This window comes from Bos grunniens, chromosome 4, assembly GCF_055505025.1.
Source record: "Bos grunniens cultivar Pamir isolate PY7600 chromosome 4, Bosgru_T2T1.0, whole genome shotgun sequence".
NCBI classification, from domain to species: domain Eukaryota; kingdom Metazoa; phylum Chordata; class Mammalia; order Artiodactyla; family Bovidae; genus Bos; species Bos grunniens.
The window spans coordinates 105,304,641-105,330,102 of record NC_141168.1 but is presented as its reverse complement, the minus strand read 5'-3'; the positions used below and the strand labels follow the sequence as shown (position 1 = coordinate 105,330,102).

At 39.7% G+C, this 25,462-nt stretch overlaps 2 long non-coding RNA genes across 4 annotated transcripts in view; both read right to left on the bottom strand.

The window, feature by feature from the left end:
• LOC147374623 (uncharacterized) overlaps positions 1-22,898 on the bottom strand; it is a 112,165-nt gene extending 89,267 nt beyond the window's left edge. Inside the window, exons 1-4 of one of the 3 annotated variants that reach the window (XR_015162980.1) lie at positions 22,814-22,888; positions 14,887-14,950; positions 14,071-14,144; positions 13,640-13,775 (exon numbers count right to left, since the gene is read on the bottom strand). This is a non-coding gene — a long non-coding RNA (uncharacterized LOC147374623). Of the gene's footprint in view, positions 1-13,639; positions 13,776-14,070; positions 14,145-14,886; positions 14,951-16,270; positions 16,389-22,813 lie in introns of those variants that run through there. The other 2 variants (XR_015162982.1, XR_015162981.1) reach the window with 2 other exon arrangements.
• Positions 1,265-1,749, bottom strand: LOC147374624 (uncharacterized). Its single transcript, XR_015162984.1, has 2 exons — positions 1,655-1,749; positions 1,265-1,448 (listed from the first exon to the last, which is right to left on the bottom strand). It is a non-coding gene; the product is annotated as an uncharacterized LOC147374624 (long non-coding RNA).
• Positions 22,899-25,462: the final 2,564 nt, after the last annotated feature.

Below are 25,462 nucleotides of genomic sequence, written 5' to 3'. Positions count from 1 at the left end.
GTGGGGTCGCACAGAGTCAGACATGACTGAAGCGACTTAGTAGTAGTAGTAGTAAAACCATTTGTGAGACATGAGTGCTAAAGCATATTTTAACCTTTATATCTTTAAATGAACAATTTGTTCAAAAAAACTCCAGTGAACTGGTTTTCCTTACTACACATTTAAATACTACAGATTATATTATGATCATCACTTTACAATTGAGGATATGAAGCTCAAGGAAATGTTGAGGTAAGAGATTATGATATAAGAGGAGTCAGGATTAGAAATGAATTATGAGGCCAAAATACCAGAGCAAATTAATATCTAACAATGAGATTGATTAAGCAAACTGGCATATTGACACAACTGGAAATTATGGCATCACTTAAAATGGCATTATTGTGTGTTTAGTGACATAGAACAACATATCTGGTATATTGTTAAGCACACAGAAGTATTTCTGCATTGTATGTTTGTATATATTTTTGCATAGATGTTCCAACAGGAAGGAATCAGGTAATGGATAAGACTATGGGGTTCAGAGTCAAACTACTCCATTACTTAACAGCTGTGTGATGAGGGGCAAGTTCCTTAACTTCTTTCTGCCTTATTTTCCTCATCAGTAAAGCTGGACTAGTGATGTCACCAACTACTATCATGCACCACTCTACACAGAGGACAGTAGCCATATGGAGTTTAGGGGAGGGTCATGGGACATGATGCACGTCAAGCTTTGAGCATGATCTCCAGCATACTGTGAGCATTCTGTGAATTTTACCTGCTGCCATTATTACCTATTCTTCAAAGTCCCCAGAGAGAAAATTAGCACTATATTATAGCCAATAAATGCTTTTTGTAGACCCACTGTAGCAGCAGCAGCACGGGGGTCGATTCTAAATAGTTACCACACAAGTTAAATCTAGAACCGTTTCACAAATTGAGTGGCTCTTTGTGCTGTGCGTCAATGGGCCAGACAGCCCCCACAGCCCTTCGCTCTCTGAGATTCTATAAGTCTCTGCAGCAGGACCCCACAGTGCTGTCTGAAGACCCCCATCAGACAGTCTGCACTCCTGCTTGCTCTCCCTCCAGGCCCAGAAACCTAGCAACAGCTGAGCAGGAAAGAGACAGATTCAACTTGAAGTTTGTACTCATGAAATATTTACTATTACTTCCCCTCTGTGGCATACTTTCTTCAACTAAAATGAGTTTTTTTCACCTATATTCTTTCTAAAATATGTTTATTCTGTTACAAAACAGCAAAAAGATCAATCTGTATAGCTAAGTTACCTGAATACTTTATTGCTTTGGTTTGAGGTTTGTTTTGGGGGTTCTGTTTTGGTCAGGATCCAGGGCAAAAATAAATGATGCTCAAGCTGAGTCACAAAGGTGTGGGCAGGATGTGGAGAAGCCAGCAAAGGAATGTGGTCTCCTGGCTAGCATCCTTGGAGCCACTGCGATCTGTGGGCCTAAAGGATCAAGATGAGGAAGTGAGGGTCTCTATGCGCCAAGGGCCACCTGGTGGCTGTTTTCTTCATAGGAAGATGAACAGACACAGAATAGTCAACATGGGGGTGCGAGGAATAAGAGTGAGGAGATCAGTGAATATGTGCCCCAACCTCACCCTCCTCTTCCTGTCTAATTTGCTCTTGGTGCTTCCATTGGGCAAACCCACCTGGAAAACAAAGGCTTTGGAACTCTGCATACTGTGCACACTGGAAAGCCGCAGAGATAGGGGACCATTGCAGCTGGAGAAAGCTGGTGAGCACACTGGGAGGTAGAAAGGAAGATAAGATGCCCAATGCATCAAGTACTTCATTAGTGAAAGTGAAAGTCACTCAGCTTGTCTGACTCTTTGTGACCCCATGGACTCACCAGGCTTCTCTATCTGTGAAATTCTCCAGGCAAGAATATTGGAGTGGGTTGCCATTTCCTTCTCCAGGGATCTTCCCAATCCAGGGATCAAACCCTGGTGTTCTGCACTGCAGGCAGATTCTTTACCACTTGAGCCACCAGGAAAGCCCAAGTACTTCATTATTTTGAATCAAAAGGCAACTCTTAAGCAGAAATTCAAATAGAGAAATGAAGAGTAAAAATAAAAGTTGTTCTCTGAACACCAATTCTACTCCCCAAAGATACAGCTTCATGTGGCTCCATCCAAAGAAACAAACAAAATTAATCTTATTTCAACTTGAGCACATGCTGAAATCTCCCCTTTTAACACCAAATCATTATAAGCATTTTTTAAAGGTACATACATTTTTACAAGAAATTAATAAATACATTGGGATTTGTGAAAAACAGAATAAGGACTTTTGGTGAACCAGAAATTGTCCAGAAGGACCAGATTCCTGGAAAAGAAAGCACAGGGAAGCCACAGCTGTAAGCCACAGCCCTGTCAGGAAAATGCAGAGGTTGCAAAGGAAGGTGTCAACCCCAGAATTGAGCACTGCAGAAGGGACTTTTCATCAGCAACCCTGGTGCCATGAGATCCAAAAACAAAATCTAAAAATTCTTTAGGAAAATAATATCTAGTGAAAGTATGAATTTGTGAAAGAAGGAAAACCAACTAAAAGCTATTAGCTTAAGCCTTTATTAACCATCAAAACAGGCTCAAGATGGCTATTCTTCTGGAGACCAGATAGCCTAAAGAATTCACACATTAGATTGATGAAGGTCAATCAGAGTTCCACTATTTGTAGAACTATTGTCAGAAAAATTCTGAGAATTGTTCAATGTTCAGATTCTCAGAAGGTATGGGGAACTTAGGCTGCTGCATTAGTCATGGGACAGGATTCAGAGACTGCATTTAATAAGATCTATCTAACACTAAAGACATCACCCAAAAAAACTGTTAGAACTAATAAACAAATTCAGTAAAGCTGCAGTAATTTTGCAGAGCACAAAATTAACATATAAAAGTCATCTTGTGTTTCTATATACTGAAAACTAGTTAGCTGACAATGAAATAAAGAAAAGAATCCTATTTAAATAGTGTCAAAAAAATTAAATAAGAATAAATTTAACCAAGTGAGTGAAAATCTGAACACTGAAAACCATAAGGCATTGGTAGAAAAAAATTGAAGAAGACATAAATGGGCAAAGATTCTGTGTTCATGGATTGGAATAATTAATATTATTAAAATGTCCATACTACCCAAAGTGATCTATGCATTCAATGTAATCCCTATCAAAATTCCAATGGCATTTTTCACAGAAATAGGAAAACAATTCTGAAATGTGTATGGAACCAGAAAAGATCCCAAATAGCCAAAGAAATCTGGAGAAAGAAGAAAAAAAGTGAAGACATGACACTTCCTGGTTTCCAGCTATATTACAAAACTATAGTATATCAAAACAACATGATGCTGGCATAAAAAAGATTTAGAGACCAAAGGAACAGAATCAAGAGCCCAGAAATAAATCCACACACACAGTCAACTAATATTTGACAAGGAAGCCAAGAATACTTAATGGGGAAAGGATAGTCTCTTCAATAAATAGTGCTGGGAAAACTGGATATGCACATGCAAAAAAAGAAAAAATGAAATTGGACACCTATCTTACACCTCTCACCAAAAGTAACTTGCAATGGATTAAAGATTCAAATGCAAGACCGTCAACCACAAAACCTCTAGAAGAAAACACAGGGAAAATCTTGGTCTTGGCAATAATATTTTGGGATATGATACCAAAATCACAAGCAACAAAGCAAAAATCAACAACTGGGATTACATCAAACTAAAATTTCTGTGCAGCAAAAAAAAAAAAAAATCAACACAATGAAAAGGTAGCCTGTGAAATGGAAGAAAATATTTTCAAATTATGTATCTGATAAGGAGTTAGTTTCCAAAATAAAGAACTCATACAACTCAATAACAAAAACAAACAAAAAACAAATAATCTGATTTAAAAATAGGCAGAGGACCTGAATGGACATTTTTATGCACAGAGCATACAAATGGTCAACAGGTATATGAAAAGATGCTTAACATTGCTAATCATCAGTGAAATGCAAATCAAAACCACAATGAGATATCATCTCATACCTGTTAGAATGGCTATCATCAAAAAGACAAGAAGTAACAAGGGTTGGCTAGGACACAGAATAGGGAACCCTTGTAAGCTGTTGATATGACAGTTGTTGGGCAAAAAGTATAGGAAGAAATTTAAAGCTCAAGAGAGAAAATAACTCCAAGCTGACAACTCCTCAAAAAGGTGGGACTGTAGCCTTGGGCTAAGATGGCAGAGGAATAGGACAGGGAGACCACTTTCTCCCCCACAAATTCATCAAAAGATCATTTGAATGCTGAGCAACTTCCACAAAACAACTTCTGAACCCTTGCGGAGGACACCAGGCACCCAGAAAGGCAGCCCACTCTCTTCAAAAGGAGGTAGGACAAAACATAAAAGACAAAAGAGTTAAGGATGGAGACCCATCCTGGCGAGGGAGTTGCGAAGGAGGAGAAGTTTCCAAACACCAGGAAACCCTCTCACCGGCAGGTCTGTGGGGAGCTTTGGAATCTCAGAGGGCAACATAACCGGAAGGGGTGGGGGGACCAGAATACATGTCTAAACACAACTCCCAGTGGAGATGTAGCCCAAACGCTAGCGTCCGCCACCAGTGAGCAGGGGCTGAACAGGGAGACGCCGATTGTGTGCTTAGGATAAGGACCAGGACTGAATGCCCTGAGGACAATCTGAGAGAGCTAACGTGATATAGCAACCCAATAGGATAGCCAGAGAGATAAAAAAAAGAGAGAGAGAAAGAGGTTTCCTGCGAAAAGCTCTAATCTAAAGCACAGCCTGGCCTGCTCACAGAACAAAGGATTGAGCGAATACTAAAAGAGAGCTAGCTGGCTGCGGATCGGCCCATCCCCCTTCCAGAGGCTGAGGCAGGCAGGCGAGCCAAGCCAGAAGGTGAGCGGCAGTCTCCGCCCCAGAGACGGCATTCTCCACAAAACTGTGAGCAGGCTCCCAGCTGCTAATCAACTCTTCCTGGGATCCTGGACAGTTGACATCTGCCAGGAGGGTCGCAGCCAGAGATCAGCTCCCCTGAGGAGACACACAGCACAACTGAGACAGCGCTCTTGCAGCGCACCCAGGAAACCCAGCATCTGGGACCAGGGAGGTGATTAAGACACAGCCCACCTGGGACAGTGCGCTTGCCAAGCATCTGGATGCCTGAGCTGCTCCAACCTGGGAAGGGCACAAAATACATGCCCAACTGAGTCTGTGCCTTTGTGGAGTACCCGAGAACCTGAACCTGAGCAGCTTAGACCTGGGAAGTACACAAAACCCAGGGCCCACTTTGGACAGTTCCCCTGCAGAGCAACCTGGAGCCTGAGCAGTGTAGACTGGGAAAGCATACACGCCCTGAGCGGGGGCAAACCCAGTGTGGCCCCACACACGCCAGTGATATTTGTTTGCAGTGTCCCTCCCTCCCCGCAGCACAGCTGAACAAGTGAGCCTAAATAAGTGACCACCTTTGCCCCCTTGTGTCAAGGTGGAACTTAGACACTGAAGAGACTTGCAAACAGAGGAAGCCAAAATAAACAAAGAAGAAGGAACTGCTCTGGAACTGACAGGTGCAACAGATTAAAACCCTGTAATTAGCATTGGCTAAGCATTGAAAGGGGCCTATTGACCTTAAGAAGTAGTATAAGCTGGAACAAGGAACTATCTGAAACTGAACTGACCCCACTGCCCTCAACAGCTCCAGAGAAATTCCTAGATATATTTTATTATTATCATTTTTTAATTTTTAAATTTTTAAAAAGTTTTTAAGTTCTTTACTACACCTTTAATTTTCATTTTATAACCTACTATTACCTTGCAAAAGAAAAGACCCTATTTTTAAAGCAAATTTCATATATATTTTTTTATAATTTTTGTGATTGATTTTGTTTTGTATTTTTAATATTGTATTTTTGAGAGTCTAACCTCTACTCTAGTGTTGAGGTCCTTTAATGGACCAGAACCTGGTGGTCTGGAGTCAACGATAAGAAAGTAAAAGAGAGAGAGAAAGAAGCTGATATTCCTTGGTTTATGCAGAAAACCAATAAAGTTCTTGACACAGAGCTTGCGTCACTCATGAAGGCACCAGGCACCCTCTCGAGGGAGTGAAGGCATAGTGAGCCTTCTCAAGAGGGTCTTAGAAGCCCGGGCAGGAGAGTGAGCACATTGGGTTTCTACGCTCCAGAGAATTAGCTGGAGAGAGAGAGGGAGAGAAAGAAAGAAAGAAAGAAAGACACAGGGACGCAAGCTCTGATGGAACAAGGGTGTTTTATTCAACATAGCATGGGTATATATACTGTCTTACAAGGTAGCTATTTTCAGCAAAGATAAAGATCAAAAGTCCAGACTTACAAATTATCAAGGAAACATAAGGCAATCCATATCAAAGAGAGAGGGTTGTAAATAATCACTTTTACTGTATGGTTCATAAAAAGGAAGAGGGTCGTAAATAGTTACTTATCACCATATGGAAAAACCAACAAAGGAAATGCATGCATTCCTCAGCCCCGGGAGTGGTTTGCCACTCCACTTAATTCCTGAATATTCAGGAATTAATAAGGAACAGAGGATTCATGACAGATCCAAAACAGCACACAAGAAGCCTCCTGTTAAATGCTTCCTGACACTCTAGACTTCTAATCTTTGCTTTTTGGTATTTGTTATCAATTTTGTACCTTTAAGAATCCAATCTTCAGTACCCATTTTTACTTAGGGGTGTGATTACTGGCTTGATTGCTCTCTCCCCTTTTGACTCTCCCTCTTCTCCCTCAGGTCACCTCAATCTCCTCCCTCTGCCTTCTCTACTCAACTCTGCATCTCTCTGGGTGTTCTGGGCTGTGGAGAATATTTAGGGAACTCATTACTAGCTAGATTGGTCTCTCCCCTTTCGACTCTACCACCTCTATCTCCCTCCTCCCTCTTCTCTTCTCTATGTAAATCTGTGAACCTCTCTGAGTGTTCCAGACTATGGAGTGCACATAGGGAATTGATTACTGGCTATACTGCCCTCTCCCCTTTCGATTGCCCCTCTTCTCCTCCTGGTCACCTCTATCTCCCTCTCCCTCTTCGCTTCTCCATGTAAATCTGTGAACTTCTCTGGGTGTCCCTCACTGTGGAGAATATTTTCACCATTAACCTAGATGTATTATCATCTGTGCTGTATGGATGGAGAAGTCTTGAGGCTACTGTAAGAATAAGACTGAAAACCAGAGGCAGGAGGCTTAAATCCAAAACTTGAGAACACCAGAAAACTCCTGACACCAGGGAACACTAATTGACAAGAGCTCATCCAAAAGCCTCCATACCTACACTGAAACCAAGCTCCACCCAAGAGCCAACAAGTTCCAGAGCAAGACAGACCACGCTAATTCTCCAGCAATGCAGGAATATAGCCCTAAGCATTAAAATACAGGCTGCCCAAAATCACACCAAATCCACAGACACCTCAAAACTAACTACTGGACACTTCATTGCACTCTAGAGAGAAGAGATCCAACTCCACCCACCAGAACACCAATCTAAGCTTCCCTAACCAGGAAATATTAACAAGCCATTCATCCAACCTCACCCACAGGGATGAACCTCCACAATAAAGAGGAACCACAAACTTCCAGCATACAGAAAGGCCACCCCAAACACAGCAATCTAAACAAAATGAAAAGGCAGAGAAATATTCAGCAAGTAAAGGAACATGATAAATGCCCACCAAACCAAAGAGAAGGAGACAGAAAGTCTACCTGAAAAAGAATTCTGAATAATGATAGTAAAGATGATCCAAAATCTTGAAAACAAAATGGAGTTACAGATAAATAGACTAGAGACAAGGATTGAGAAGATGCGAGAAATGTTTAACAAGGACCAAGAAGAAATAAAAAAGAGTCAATCAATAATGCATAATGCAATAACTGAGATCAAAAGCACTCTGGAGGGAACCAACAGTAGAATAACTGAGGCAGAAGATAGGATAAGTGAGGTGGAAGATAGAATGGTGCAAATAAATGTAGCAGAGAGGAAAAAATAAAAAATAATTAAAAGAAATGAAGACAACCTCAGAGACCTCTGGGACAATGTTAAACACCCCAACATTCGAATCATAGGAGTCCCAGAAGAAAAAGGCAAAAAGAAAGGCCATGAGAAAATACTTGACAAGATAATAGTTGAAAACTTCTCTAAAATGGGGAAGATAGCCACCCAAGTCCAAGAAATCCAGAAAGTCCCAAACAGGATAAATCCAAGGCAAAACACCCCAAGACATATATTAAACAAATTAACAAAGAGCAAACACAAAGAGAAAATATTAAAAGCAGCAAGAGAAAAGCAACAAATAACACACAAGTGGATTCCCTAAGGATAACAGCTGATCTTTCAATAAAAACTCTTCAGGCCAGAAAGGAATGGCAGGACATACTTAAAGTGATGAAAGAGAAAAACCTACAACCCAGATTACTACACCCAGCAAGGATCTCATTCAAATATGAAGGAGAAATCAAAAGCTTTACAGACAAGCAAAAGCTGAGAGAATTCAGCACCACCAAATCAGCTCTTCAACAAATGCTAAAGTATATTCTCTAGACAGGAAACACAGAAAAGGTTTATGAACTCAAACCCAAAGCAACAAAGTAAATGGCAACAGGATCATACCTATCAATAATTACCCTAAATGTAAATGGGTTGAACGCCCCAACCAAAACACAAAGACTGGCTAATGGATACAAAAACAAAACCCTATATATACTGTCTACAAGAGACCCATCTCAAAACAAGGGACACATACTGACTGAAAGTGAAGGACTGAAAAAAGATATTTCATGCATTTGGAGGTGAAAAGAAAGCAGGAGTAGCAGTACTCATATCAGATAAAATAGACTTTGAAATCAAGGCCATGAAAAGAGACAAAGAAAGACACTACATAATGATCAAAAGATCAATCCAAGAAGAAGATATAACAATTATAAATATATATGCACCCAACATAGGAGCACCGCAATATGTAAGGCAATGCTAACAAGTATGAAAGGGGAAATTAATAGTAACACAATAGTGGGAGACTTTAATGCTCCACTCACACCTATGGATAGATAAACTAAACAGAAAATTAGCAAGGAAAGACAAACTTTAAATGATACAATGGTCCAGTTAGACCTAATTAATATCTATAGGACATTTCACCCCCAAACAATGAATTTCACCTTTTTCTCAAGTGCACATGGAACATTCTCCAGGATAGATCACATCCTGAGCCTTGGTAAATTCAAAAAAATTGAAATTATTTCAAGCATCTTTTCTGATCACAATGTGGTAGGATTAGATGTCAACTACAGGAAAAAAACTATTAAAAATACAAACATATGGAGGCTAAACAACATGCTTCTGAATAACCAACAAATCACAGAAGAAATCAAAAAAGAAATCAAAATATGCATAGAAATGAATGAAAATGAAAGCAAAACAACCCAAAACCTATGGGATTCAGTAAAAGCAGTGCTAAGGGGAAAGTTCATAGCAATACAGGCTTACCTCAAGAAACAAGAGAAAAATCAAATAAATAACCTAACTTTACACCTAAAGCAATTAGAAAAAGAAGAAATTAAGAACCTCAGGGTTAGTAGAAGGAAAGAAATCATAAAAATTAGGGCAGAAATAAATGAAAGAGAAACAAAGGAGACTATAGCAAAAATCAACAAAACTAAAAGCTACTTCTTTGAGAAGATAAATAAAATAGACAAATCATTAACCAGAGTCATCAAGAAAAAATGGTAGAAAAACCAAATCAATCAAATTAGAAATGAAAATGGAGAGATCACAACACAGAAATACAAAGGATCATAAGAGACTACTATCAGCAACTATACGCCAATAAAATGGACAGCTTAGAAGAAATGGACGAATTCTTAGAAAAATATAACCTTCCCAAACTGAACCAGGAAGAACTAGAAAATCTTAACAGATGCATCACAAGCACAGAAACCAAAACTGTAATCAAAAATCTTCCAACAAACAAAAGCCCAAGACCAGATGGCTTCACAGGTGAATTCTACCAAAAATTTAGAGAAGAGCTAACACCACCTATCCTACTCAAACTCTTCCAGAACATTGCAGAGGAAGGTAAACTGCCAAACTCATTCTATGAGGCCACCATCACCCTAATACCAAAACCAGACAGAGATGCCACAAAAATAGAAAACTACAGGCCAATATTACTGATGAACATAGATGCAAAAATCCTTAACAAAATTCTACCAAACAGAATCCAACAACATATTAAAAAGATTATACATCATGACCAAGTGGGCTTTACCCCAGAGATGCAAGGATTCTTGAATATTTGCAAATCAATCAATGTGATACACCATATTAACAAATTGAAAGATAAAAACCATATGATTATCTCAATAGATGCAGACAAAGCCTTTGACAAAATTCAACATCCATTTGTGATTTAAAAAAAAAAAAAAAACCCTCCAGAGCAGGCATAGAAGGAACATACCTCAACATAATAAAAGCCACATATGATAAACCCACAGCAAACACTATCCTCAATGGTGAAAAATTTAAAGCATTTGCCTTAAAGTTAGAAACAAGACAAGGGTGCCCACTTTCACCACTACTATTCAACATAGTTTTGGAAGTTTTAGCCACAGCAATCAGAGAAGAAAAACAAATAAAAGGAATCCAGATTGGAAAAGAAGTAAAACTCTCACTGTTTGCAGATGACATGATCCTCTACATAGAAAACCCTAAAGACACCACCAGAAAACACTAGAGCTAATCAATGATTATAGTAAAGTTGCAGGATATAAAACTAACACACAGAAATCCATTGCATTCCTATATACTAACAATGAGAAAACAGAAAGAGAAAGTAAGGAAACAATTCCATTCACCATTACAACAAAAAGAGTTGTACTTAGGAATAATTCTACCTAAAGAAACAAAAGGCCTATATACAGAAAACTATAAAGCACTGATGAAAGAAATCAAAGATGACACAAATAGATGGACAAATATACCATGTTCATGGATCGGAAGAATCAATATAGTGAAAATGGGTACACTACCCAAAGCAATCGATAGATTCAATGTAATCCCTATCAAGCTACCAATGGTATTTTCCACAGAACTAGAACAAATAATTTCACAGTTTGTATGGAAATACCAAAAAACTTTGAATAGTCAAAGCAATCTTGAGAAAGAAGAATGGAACCGGAGGAATCCACCTGCCTGACTTCAGACTATACCACAAAGTCAGTATGGCACTGTCACAAAGACAGAAATATAGATCAATGGAACAAAATAGAAAGCTCAGAGATAAATCCATACACCTATGGACACCCTATCTTTGACAAAGGAGGCAAGAATATACAATGGAGAAAAGACAATCTCTTTAACAAGTGGTGCTGGGAAAACTGATCAACCACCTGTAAAAGAATGAAACTAGAACACTTTATAACACCATACACAAAAATAAACTCAAAATGGATTAAAGATCTAAGTGTAAGACCAGAAACTATAAAACTCCTAGAGGAAAACATAGGCAAAACACTCTCCAACATAAATCACAGCAGGATCCTCTATGACCCACCTCCCAGAGTAATGGAAATAAAAGTAAAAATAAACAAATGGGACCTAATTAAACTTAAAAGCTTTTGCACAAAGAAGGAAACTATAAGCAAGGTGAAAAGACAGCCTTCAGAATGAGAGAAAATAATAGCAAATGAAGCAACTGACAAAGAATTAATCTCAAAAATATACAAGCAGCTCACACAGTTCAATTCCAGAAAAATAAATGACCCAATCAAAAAATGGGCCAAAGAACTGAACAGACATTTCTCCAAAGAAGACATACAGATGGCTAACAAACACATGAAAAGATGCTCAACATCACTCATTATCAGAGAAATGCAAATCAAAACCACAGTGAGGGACGGTCTCATGTCAGTCAGAATGGCTGCTATCAAAAACTCTGCAAGCAATAAATGCTGGATGGGTTGCAGAGAAAAGGGAACCCTCTTACACTGTTGGTGGGAATGCGAACTAGTACAGCCACTATGGAAAACAGTGTGGAGATTCCTTAAAAAACTGGAAATAGAACTTCCATATGACCCAGCAATCCCACTGCTGGGCATACACACTGAGAAGGCTAGAATTGAAACAGACACGTGTACCCCAGTGTTCACTGCAGCACTGTTTACAATAGCTAGGACATGGAAGTAACCTAGATGTCCATCGGCATCTAGGCAGATGAATAGATAAGAAAGCTATGGTTTAGTTCGGTTCAGTTGCTCAATTGTGTCCGACTCCTTGCGACCCCATGAACTGCAGCATGCCAGGCCTCCCTGTCCATCACCAACTCCCAGAGTTTACCCAAACTCATGTCCATTCAGTTGATGATGCCATCCAACCATCTCATCCTCTGTCATCCCCTTCTCCTCCTCCCCTCAATCTTTCCAAGCATCAGGGGCTTTTCAAATGAGTCAGCTCTTCGCATCAGGTGGCCAAAATATTGGAGTTTCAGCTTCAGCATCAGTCCTTCCAATGAAAACCCAGGACTGATCTCTTTTTGGATGGACTGGTTGGATCTCCTTGCAGTCCAAGGGACTCTCAAGAGTCTTCTCCAACACTACAGTTCAAAAGCATCAATTCTTCAGTACTCAGCTTTCTTTATAGTCCAACTCTCACATCCATACATGACTACTGGAAAAACCATAGCCTTGATTAGATGGACTTTGTTGGCAAAGTAATGTCTCTGCTTTTTAATATGCTGTCTAGGTTTCCTTCCAAGGAGTAAGCATCTTTTAATTTCATGGCTGCAATAACCATCTGCAGTGATTTTCAAGCCCAGAAAAATAAAGTCTGACACTGTTTCCATTGTTTCCCCATCTATTTCCCATGAACTGATGGGACCAGATGCCATGATCTTAGTTTTCTGAATGTTGAGTTTTAAGCCAACTTTTTCACTCTCCTCTTTCACTTTCATCAAGAGGCTCTTTAGTTCTTCTTCACTTTCTGCCATAAGGGTGGTGTCATCTGCATATCTGAGGTTATTGATATTTCTCCCAGCAATCTTGATTTCAGCTTGTGCTTCTTCCAGCCCAGGGTTTCTCATGATGTACTCTGCATATAAGTTAAATAACCAAGATGACAATATACAGCCTTGACGTACTCCTTTTCCTATTTGGAACCAGTCTGTTGTTCCATGTCCAGTTCTAACTGTTGCTTCCTGATCTGCATACAGGATTCGCAAGAGGCAGGTAAGGTGGTCTGATACTCCTCCCATCTCTTTCAGAATTTTCCATAGTTTATTGTGATCCACACAGTCAAAGGCTTTGGTATAGTCAATAAAGCAAAAATAGATGTCTTTCTGGAACTCTCTTGCTTTTTCCATGATACAGCAGATGTTGGCAATTTGATGTCTGGTTCTTCTGCCTTTTCTAAAACCAGCTTGAATATCTGGAAGTTCACGGTTCAAGTATTTCTGAAGCCTGGCTTGGAGAATTTTGAGCATTACTTTACTAGTGTGTGAGATGAGTACAATTGTGCGGTAGTTTGAGCATTCTTTGGCATTTCCTTTCTCTGGGACTGGAACGAAAACTGACCTTTTCCAGTTCTGTGGCCACTACTGAGTTTTCCAAATTTTTTGACATATTGAGTGCAGCACTTTCACAGCATCATCTTTTAGGATTTGAAATAGCTCAACTGGAATTCCATCACCTCCACTAGCTTTGTTTGTAGTGATGCTTCCTAAGGCCCACTTGACTTCACATTCCAGGATAAGAAAGCTGTGGTACATATACACAATGGAATATTACTCGGCTATTAAAAACAGCACATTTGAATCAGTTCTAATAAGCTGGTTCAAACTGGACCCTATTATACAGAGTGGAGTAAGTCAGAAAGAAAAACACCAATATAGTAATATTAATGCATATATATGGAATTTAGAAAGATGGTAACAATGACCCTATTTGTGAGACAGCAAAAGAGACACAGATATAAAGAATAGACTTTTGGACTCTGTGGGAGAAGGCAAGGGTGCGATGACTTGAGAGAATAGCATTGAAACATGTATATTACCATATGTGAAACAGATCGCACACCCAGTTTCGATGGATGAGACAGAGCGCTCAGGGCCAGTGCAGTCGGATGACCTGAGGAATGGGATGGGGAGGGAGGTGGGAGGGGGCTTCAGGATGGGGAACACATGTATACCCATGGCTGATTCATGTCAATGTAGGGCAAAAACCACTACAATATTGTAAAGTAATTAGCCTCAAATTAAAATAAATTAATTAATTTTTTAAAATGTGGGAATGTGCTTCAATAGAGGCCACTTTTGGCAGATATTAGCTTTCCTTAGTTCCCTCAACTTTGTGTGTATTCACTTCAAATCTTTAAAATAGTTACCTATGCACTCTTCTTCCTCAAAGCTAGTTTATGCACATGTAACAAAACTTTTCTAAATAAGTCAAAATATGGAGACCATTTCTAATCTTTACTTCATTGAGTCATTATCTGGCATAAAGAAATATTTAAGGGAGCTAAAAAACTTCCTCTACTGCTATTTCATATAATGGTATTCTTTCTTAATACACATTAATGGCCTCTGCTAAATAGGTAACAAGTCTATTGATAAATACATCAATCTGCATTTGAAACCTTTTTAAAATCCTGATTTAATTATGTTAGGCTGCAAAAATGTATTCTATAACTCCACAGAAACACATTTGGTTTTTTTAAAATTCCATTGTAATGGCTTTCTTGATGCCCATTTTATGCGACTCCATCCCGTAATGACGGAGGTTGGGTTTCTTTTGTACCAGTTCAGAAAAGTAAAAATCATGTTGCATTACGCAGGCGTAATAGGTCAGAAAGATTGGTTCATTCACTCACCTACTTATTCATTCACTTGTCCAGTCACTCATCACATGTCAGTTGTCTTTTAGTTGTAAAACAACTAAATAAATAAATAATAAAGAAATAAGTTAATTAGACAGTGATACTGACATCAAAGCACTTATGGGAGGATGAGATATGCACAAATAATTGAACTCTAGTGATTGCCATAAAAGAGATACAGATAAAGTCTGACTTGCCATGTAATAGCAGATGCCATTTCCCTCTGGCTTTCTGGTAAACTCTTATACAGAGAAGAGTGCTGGCTCTTAGAAGGTGCTCATACTTGAGGAAATGGGAAAAAAAGAAATGAATGGCTAAGTGAATAAATAAAAAAGGGGTGGTATTTAGGTTTTAATGATCAAGAATCTGGTTATTGGAAGATAAAGAAGGTAAGTTTCAAGAACCAGCGTCATCCTTATGAATCTTATTTTGAATACTCTAATGAGTTCTTTTTCTAGCTGAGCAATAAGTGCCTCAGCATGGGCCCAGGCCTCTTTTTCCATACTGTCCTGTCACAACTGCTTGAGAAATGATCCATGAACATAAAGACAAATATAGTCCTAGAAACTGGGAAATCTTTTGAACTATGGTTCACCAATCAAACGAAAGCTTTCCTTTCCAAAGGAATCACCTTGAGGTTAATGCACTTAGTTCCACAATGTTGAGATTATTCAGCATACCCTTAGAACTCTGGAAACTGCCTCCAGAATCTGTAACAGCTCTTTATAAACATTCACAATTGTTACATTTTATCCTTTTCCCCATTCTTAAGTAATTTTTAAAACTGTTTTATTTTGTATTGGGGTATAACTGATATCAAAATGGTGATAGTTTCAGGTGAACAGTGAGGTGACTCAGCCATACATTTACGCGTATCCATTCCCCCCGCAAACTCCCCTCCCATCCAGACTGCCATATAACATTGAGCAGAGTTCCCTGTGCTATACAGTAGGTACTTGCTGTTAATACATTTTCAATATATCAGTGTGTACATGTCCATCCCAAACTCCCTATCTCTTCCCCCTATCCTCCCTCTGACTCAGCAACCATAAACATTTTTATCCTTCTAGAGCAGCTTTGACATTTGGGAGTTCTGATATTTCCTTCACTTTTAGGTCAGTCCAGCAATATTATTACTGAATATTTAAAAAAGATAACAAAATCAGCTCCCCAGGATATTTGCTCTACGAGATGACAAAGCATGTAAAGTGAAAAGGAGACTGGTTTAGATGGTTACATTACCATTTTATGTAAACAAATCTTCAACTACCCATTATAATGCAGTGGCATATTTTTTCAGCAACACAACATTTATTTTTACTTTAATAATAATTTGATTTTTAATTTTATTAACATAAGAATACCACAAAAGATTTACCCTGTTAAAAAACTTTTAAGGGACTTTCCTGGTGGTCCAGTGGTCAGACTCTGTGTTCCCAATGCAGAGAGCCTGGGTTCAATCCCTGGTCAGGGAACTAGATCCCACAGGCCACAACTAACAGTTCACATGCCACAACCAGCAGATCCTGCATGCTGCAATGAAGATCAAAGATCCTGAGTGCTGCAGCTAAGACCTGGCACAACCAAATAAATTAAAATTTTTTAAAGAAACTTTTAAGTGTACAATAAAATACTATTAACTATAGGAATGATGTTGTAAGCAGATCTCTAGAGCTTATGTACCTTGCTAAGTGAAACCTTATACCCATTGATTAGTAACTCTCCATTTCTCCCTCCCTCCAACCCCTGTCAACCACCATTTCACCCTTTGCTTCTACAAATTTGACTACTTTAGATCCACATAGTTGAAACCATGCATGTTTGTCTTTCTTGACTGGCTTATTTCACTTGGTATAATGTCCTCAAGGTTCATCTGCAGAATTTCCTCCTTTTGGAAGGCTTCCCATGTGGCGCTAGGGGTAAAGAATCTGCCTACTAAGTGACGTGGGTTCAATCCCTGGGCTTGGAAGATCCCCTGGAGGAGGTCATGGCAACTCACTCCAGTATTCTTGCCCGGAGAATCCCTTGGACAGGGGAGCCTGGTGGGCTTCAGTCCATGGGTCGCAAAGAGTCCCACACAACTAAAGGAAGTTCTTTGTGTGTGCCTCCCTACATTTTCTTTATCCATTCATATATCTGTGGACTTTTAAGTTGTTTTCAGATCCTTAGCAGGCATGCTAATTTCTTCAGGATCCTGATTTTAATTCTCTTGGATAAATACCTAGAAGTGGGAATGCTGAATCCCATGGTAATTCTTTTTATTTATTTATTTATTTTTTTTGAGGAATCTCTATGCTTTTTTTATATAGAGGCTGCAATATATATATATATATATATATATATATATATATATATAGTGGGTTTTTTTTTTTTTTTGCAAATTTTCCCCATCATCAGTGTACAAGGATTTGTAGGGGCATATTTTCTAAAAGTTCAGTGGAACTGTTGCTGAACCCAGGTTCATGTGCCCAGTGCTCAGTGAGGCCAAGCAAACTGAAATGTCAAGTTTGGAGCAGGTTTACTGCAAAGGCCAAGACAGGAGTACAGGAGCTCAGCTCAAAAGACCCAAACTCTCTAACAGTCTTCAGGGAAGAGTTTTTTAAAGGCAAATTTTGAGAGAGGGATACATGACTTTCTTCTAACTGGTAAGTGGTGAGGTAATAGGATGAAGATCTAAAATATCTTTTAGAACTAACACCCAAAAAAGATGTCCTTTTCATTATAGGGAACTTTAATGCAAAAGTAGGAAGTTGAGAAACACCTGCAGGAACAGGCAAATTTGGCCTTGGAGTACGGAATGAAGCAGGGCAAAGGCTAATAGAGTTTTGCCAAGAGAATGTACTGGTCATAAACAAACACCCTCTTCCAACAACACAAAAGAAGGTTCTACACATGAACATCACCAGATTGCCAACACTGAAATCAGATTGATTTTATTCTTTGCAGCCAAAGTTGGAGAAGCTCTATGCAGTCAGCAAAAACAAGACCGGGAGCACACTGTGGCTCAGATAATGAACTCCTTATTGCCAAATTCAGACTTAAATTGAAGAAAGTAGGGAAAACCACTAAACCATTCAGGTATAACCTAAATCAATTATATATATACGATTATACAGTGGGAGTGAGAAATAGATTTAAGGGACTAGATCTGATAGATAGAGTGCCTGATAAACTATGGACAGAGGTTTGTGACATTGTATAGGAGACAGGGATCAAGACCATCCCCAAGAAAAAGAAATAGAAAAAAGAAAATGGCTGTCTGAGGAGGCCTTACAAATAGCTGTGAAAAGAAGAGAAGCAAAAAGCAAAGGAGAAAAGGAATGATACATCCATTTGAATTCAGAGTTCCAAAGAATAGCAAGGAGAGATAAGAAAGCCTTCCTCAGTGATCCATGCAAAGAAATAGAGGAAAACAATAGAATGGGAAAGACTAGAGATCTCTTCAAGAAAATTAGAGATACCAAGGGAACATTTCATGCAAAGATAGGCTCAATAAAGGACAGAAATGGTATGGACCTGACAAAAGCAGAAGATATTAAGAAGAGGTGGCAAGAATACACAGAAGAACTGTACGAAAATTAATGACCCAGTTAATCATGATGGTGTGATCACAGACCTAGAGCCAGATACCCTGGAATGTGAAGTCAAGTGGGCCTTAGGAAGTATCACTACGAACAAAGCTAGCAGAGGTGATGGAATTCCAGTCGAGCTATTTCAAATCCTAAAACATGATGCTGTGAAAGTGCTACACTCAATATGTCAGCAACGTTTTCACTCAGCAGTGGCCACAGAACTGGAAAAGGTCAGTTTTCATTCCAATCCCAAAGAAAGGAAGTGCCAAAGAATGCTCAGACTACCACACAATTGCACTCATCTCACATGCTAGTAAAGTAATGCTCAAAATTCTCCAAGCCAGGCTTCAGCAATACATGAACCGTGAACTTCCAGATGTTCAAGCTGGTTTTAGAAAAGGCAGAGGAAACAGAGATCAAATTGCCAACATCTGCTGGATCATGGAAAAAGCAAGAGAGTTCCAGAAAAAACATCTATTTCTGCTTTGCTAACTATGCCAAAGCCTTTGACTGTGTGGATCACAATAAACTGTGGAAAATTCTGAAAGAGATGGGAATACCAGACCACCTGACCTGCCTCTTGCAAAACCTGTATGCAGGTCAGGAAGCAACAGTTAGAACTGGACATGGAAAAACATACTGGTTCCAAGTAGGAAAAAGAGTACGTCAAGGCTCCTTGACGTATATTGTCACCCTGTATGTTGTCACCCTGCTTATTTAACTTCTACGCAGAGTACATCATGAGAAACACTGGGCTGGATGAGCACAAGCTGGAATCAAGATTGCTGGGAGAAATATCAATAACCTCAGATATGCAGATTGACACCACCCTTATGGCAGAAAGTGAAGAAGAACTAAAGAGCCTCTTGACGAAAGTGAAAGAGAAGAGTGAAAAAAGTTGGCTTAAAGCTCAACTGTTGCGGTCTTTTACAGACCGGGACCTGGGGACCGGAGTCGATGAAAAGAGAGAGAGAGAGAGAGCAGTATCTCTCGGGTTATGTGGAAAACCAATAAAGCCCATGCACAGGACTTGTACCGCTCATGAAGGCACAGGACATCCTCTCAAGGAGGTCTTGAAAGCCCAGGCAAGAAAGTGAGCTTGGTAGGCTTCCACACTCTGAAGAGAATGAAGACAGAAAGAAGGACACGGGGGACCCAAGTCTCTAGCGGAAAAAGGGTATTTTATTAGCAGAACTGCATGCTTATATATCTTCAGTAAAATGATTATTCAGCCATTACAAAGAATGAAATTTTGCCAGTTGCAACAAAATGGATAGTCTAATACATAGAAGGTCACTGAAGAGAGTCACTGAAGGGAGCCACTGAAAGGAATCCAAGCAGGTGCCCTTTCCCATGATCTCAGTCCTGAGAACTGCATGCAGCTCTACTTGTTCCTGTATTCCAGGAACTTATAAGGAACAGAGAGTCCTTGAGAAATGGCACACACACCAAAAAAAAAAAAAGCAACATATTGGATCCCTTAAAGCTGAACGTCCCCCTGACATTCAACATTCAGAAAACTAAGATCATGGTATCCGGTCCCATCACTTCGTGGCAAATAGATGGGGGAAACAGTGGAAACAGTGGCCAACTTTATTTTTTGGGGCTCCAAAATCACTGCAGATGGTGACTGCAGCCATGAATTTAAAAGATGCTTACTCCTTGGAAGGAAAGTTATGACCAAAGTTAGACAGCATATTAAAAAGCAGAGACATTACTTTGCCAACAAAGGTCTGTCTAGTCAAAGCTATGGTTTTTCCAGTAGTCATGTATGGATGTGAGAGTTGGGCTATAAAGAAAGCTGAGCGCCAAAGAATTAATGCTTTAGAACCATGGTGTTGGAGAAGACTCTTGAGAGTCCCTTGGACTGCAAAGAGATCCAATCAGTCCATCCTAAAGGAAATCAGTCCTGAATATTCATTGGAAGGACTGAGGCTGAAGCTGAAACTCCAATACTTTGGCCACCTGATGTGAAGAGCTGACTCACTGGAAAAGACTCTGATGCTGGGAAAGTTTGAAGGCAGGAGGAGAAGGGGACGACAGAGGATGAGATGGTTGGATGGCATCACCAACTTGATGGACATGAGTTTGAGCAAGCTCCGGGAGTTGGTGATGGACAGGGAGGCCTGGTATCCCGCAGTCCATGGGGTCACAAAGAGTCCAACATGACTGAGTGACTGAATTGAACTGAATAGGTGGTGTTCTAGCCAATCATCAGCTTTTTTGTTCTAACCTGTCTGGGGGTCTGTGTTTGTGCTCACCCTGAAGGAACCATCCTCCATATGGGTGGTGGTGCCTCAGCTCCTATAGATGAACTCAAAGATAGATCAGATTGCTCTGTATATCCCTTGAGGAGGAACTAGGATTCTATTACTGCAGTACTGTTTCTTTTTAAAAATATATTTATTTATTTATTGTTTCACTGTGTCAGGTTTTAGTTGCAGCAAGTAGGATGCAGTTTTCCAATTAGGCATCGAGCCCTGGGTCCCCTGCACTGGGAGCATGAAGTCTTAGCCACTGGACCACCAGGGAAGTCCCTGAACTACTGTTTCATTACTGCTTTTCCCTTGTTTCTTCACTTCCTCACTTCCCTAATTAGCAACTGTGAATCTACCCTTTGGAACACCAGGAAGGTGCAGGAGGCTGAAGCCTTTTTCTTACAAACAAGAAACAGGGAACACAGAAAGCCTTTTGTATCCTGGAGTCTATCCTGTATAGAATCATTGTATCCTACACTCCTCAATCTTGAGGGGGGAACAGGTATGGGACAAGAAAGGGGATAGTTTTGGATAGAGAGGTAATGATAAACTCGGCAGAAGATCTTAGCTTTACGAGAACCCAGTTTCAGAACTGAAATACGAAGCATACACAGCAACTTCTGAGTTGTCAGCAATTCAATAAGGGCTTGAAAAATATCAGAGTAAAAACTTTAAAGTCTTAGATTATCATTTTTAAAGAGTTTTTTGGTAGCAAACAAGTACATCAGGAGAACTAGAACTTTTTATTAACGAAAAGTATGAAGGTGCCTCTTAACTTTCATGTTTTTGCAACAGGCTTGCAGAAATTTGAAAGAGTGGATGAGCATCTCCAATATAATACCCACTAGGAACATATGCCATGGAAAAAACAAAGGAATATCCTAAAGTGTAAGATGGTAAGGTATCTTATCTATGCTCTTAGATGGTTAGATACTTTCCCTCAAATCATCATTATGATGGATTATTAATGCAGCATCTTCAGTGTCATACATTTGCAAAGATATGCCAACATCCTTCCCTTAAATGTCCAGGAGAGACTATATTTTATAAATACCAACTTTCTATGTTAACTGCTTTTTTCATTATTCAGTAGTAAACTAAGACACTCTGTCCTCTCTATGCTTGACCCAGAAAATGAAATAATCTTGTCAATCCCTTCAAATACTGGTAGTTTTAAAGGCTTTCAGAAATTTCCATTAACCAACAATAGCATAAATAATATCAAAAAGTCCTTGTTGTTTATTTTTAAATGTCTATCTCATTTTTCTTTTCACTCTGCACCTCACATTGTTAAGCTTTTCCTGAAGATTAAAGAAATGATACATGAGAGAATCTCCTTTCATTCTTCCAAAATTTTACAGGAAATTCTTACAAGTTTGTAGACATAATTATCTTGATTTCTAGAGAAGAAACTAATGTAGAAAAATTTCCAGGTGTTTATCCAAATATTTTAGAAACTAGAGAAAATAAGGAAAATACTCTTTCAAATAACAAATCATTTATGTAATATATGATACACATTACCATTCATTTTTTAAAACTAGAATTATTTCCCTGTGTGATTTATATTATAAATTATTAGGCCAACTGAAGTAATCTATTTCAGTGGTTCTCAAAAAAGACTGGACATCGAACCATGATGCATGATATTCACAAAACGTGTGACCTAATCCCAAATGGAGGACTGCAAATCAGAAGATTCTGAAGATTATGAACAGTTCTCAATGCACTACCCTCAAAAACTCATTCTCATCAAAAACTACAAGGAGGTATTACCGCACACCAGTGAGAATGGCCTTCACCAAAAAGTCTGGAGAGAGTATGGAGAAAAGGGAATCGTACTACAGTCAGCGGGAATGTAAATGTTGGTGCAGCCACTCTGGAAAACGATATGGAGATTCCTTAAAACACAAAATACATGACCCAGAAATCCCACTCCTAGGCATACTCCAGAAAAGACGGAAACTCTAATTTGAAAAGCTATGTGCACCCCATGGAGCGCAGGCCTATAAGGCCTGTGCTCGCCTAGCTTCAAGACTGAAGAAAAAGCTCAGAGAGAACAGACACATCAATGGATGAGGGGCATCTTACCTGTCTGAAGCAAGGTCCTGGAGCGACACCCCACTGTGTGCAGTGGGCGCAGGAGGAAATGACGGCAGTCTCCACTCCCTGGGGCAGGGGAAGAGGAGAGGACCAGTTACAAGGGAATTGACATCAGGTGGAGTACATTAGTTACCAGGGAAACCAGTAGAGGCCACGCCCCTCACCCCTTCCGTGATAAGAACAATCTCCAGCTGGGATCTGCGGCAAGTTGGAGGAAGGTCAATCCTGTGAATGGTTTGTCAGCGAAGCTGCTGCTGCTGCAGCTAAGTCGCTTCTGTCGTGTCCGACTCTGTGCGACCCCATAGACCGCAGCCCACCAGGCTCCTCCGTCCATGGGATTTTCCAGGCAAGAACACTGGACTGGGTTGCCATTTCCTTCTTGGTGTCAGCGAAGCAGGCTCTGGCTACAGAGAGCAAGAGAATAGCTCTCTTGAATGGCCAGGTCTTACAGCCCCACTGTTCAGAGCAGCACTATTTATAATAGCCAAGAAATGGAAGCAACCTAAATGTCCATCTACAGATGAATGGATAAAGAAAATGTACATACACACAATAGAATATTACTCAACCATAAAAAAGAATAAAATATTTTCATCTGCAGCAGCATGGATGGACGTAGAGATTATCTCACTAAGTGAAGTAAGATAGGCAGAGAAAGACAAATATTACATAATATCACTTACATGTGGAATCTAAAAAATAATAAATATCAGTTTATTTACAAAAGAGAAACATACTCACATGCATAGAAAAATATGATTACTAAAGGGGAAACCAGAGGGGGAGAAGAGATAGATTAGGAATATGGGACTAAGAACTACATCAGTTCAGTTCAGTTCAGTTCAATTCAGTCGCTCAGTCATGTCCGACTCTGCGACCCCATGAATCGCAGCACACCAGGCCTCCCTGTCCATCACCAACTCCCAGAGTTCACTCAGACTCACGTCCATCGAGTCAGTGATGCCATCCAGCCATCTCATGAAATATATACTATTTCATATAGTAGGTAGACACAAGGATTTACTGTATAGAGCATGGAAATATATTCATTATCTTGTAATAGCCTATAATGGAAAATAATCTGAAGCTATACACCGAAAACTAATACAATACTGTAAATCAACTATAGTTAAATACGAAGTTTTTTATAATACTCATGTTTAAGAAAATACAAGGGAAGGCAAGTAAATAAAAATGCTTTTTACCTTTTCTTCTTTTTAAATTTCACAACGCTAGGATTTTAGCTATTATTAATAGCAAATTTGTTATGATCTACCTCATGTCTGTAGAAGAACTAAAAAACATGAAGAACTGAAGAGCCTCTTGATGAAAACAAAAGAGGAAAGTGAAAAAGTTGGCTTAAAACTCAACATTCAGAAAACTAAGATCATGGCATGTGGTCCCATCATTTCGTGGCAAATAGATGGGGAAGCAGTAACAGACTTTATTTTGGGGGGCTCCAAAATCACTCAAATGGTGACTGCAGCCATGAAATTAAAAGACGCTTACTCCTTGGAAGAAAACCTATGACCAATTTAGACAGCATATTAAAAAGCAGAGACATTACTTTGCTGACAAAGGTCCATCTACTCAAAGCTATGGTTTTTCCAGTAGTCATGTATGGATATGAGAGTTGGGCTATAAAGAAAGCCGAGCGCCAAAGAATTGATCCTTTAGAACTGTGGTGTTGGAGAAGACACTTGAGAGTCCCTTGGACAGCAAAGAGATCTAACCAGTCCATCCTAAAGGAAATCAGTCCTGAATATTCATTGGAAAGACTGAGGCTGAAGCTGAAACTCCAATACTTTGGCCACCTGATGTGAAGAGCTGACTCATTGGAAAAGACCCTGATGTTGGGAAAGATTGAGGGTGGGAGGAGAAGGGGATGACAGAGGATGAGATGATTGGATGGCATCACCGACTGGATGGACATGAGTTTGAGCAAGCTCTGGGAGTTGGTGATGGACAGGAAGGCCTGGCATGCTGTAGTCCATGGGGTCACAAAGAGTCGGACACGACTGAGCAACTGAACTGAACTGAATCTCATGTCTGATATTTTACTGTAGTTGCTAATGCTCCCCTCTTTATCTTTCATTAGTTCATTCATTCAAACACTGTTTTTTGACCACACATTTATTGAATGCCTCCTGGGCATCAGGTTTGTGATGGGCACTGGAGATGGGTTAGGAGATAGATGGACTCCAGGTTAGACATTTATATCTGGCCTCCTGTTTGCATTTTATGGGGGCACAAAGAAGGGGGCTTCAGGCTGGATGCCTACAACTACTAGCATTTCCTGAGACAAGAGATAGATGGGCTCCAATTAGGGCATTTACAGTCAGCCTCCTGTTTGCCCTCTGAAATGGAAGTAACAACAAAAACAGGCTAACCAGCCAGTGTTTGTCTCTTGTAAACACCTTAAGGTCATAGTCATGAAAAGGACAAAGAGAGCCAAAAACCTGTTTGAAAGGATTAAAGGATCTCCACTCCCCTCTTTCTTGGGACAAAGGAGACACTACACATGCACAGAAAGGCTCCTTGTGAGTCAAAAGTCAAGGGATAATGCCAGGCCATAATGAGTCTTGCTCCTTCCAGAAGACTTCACTTTGAGACCCATCTTGGCTGAGGGGTGAGTGT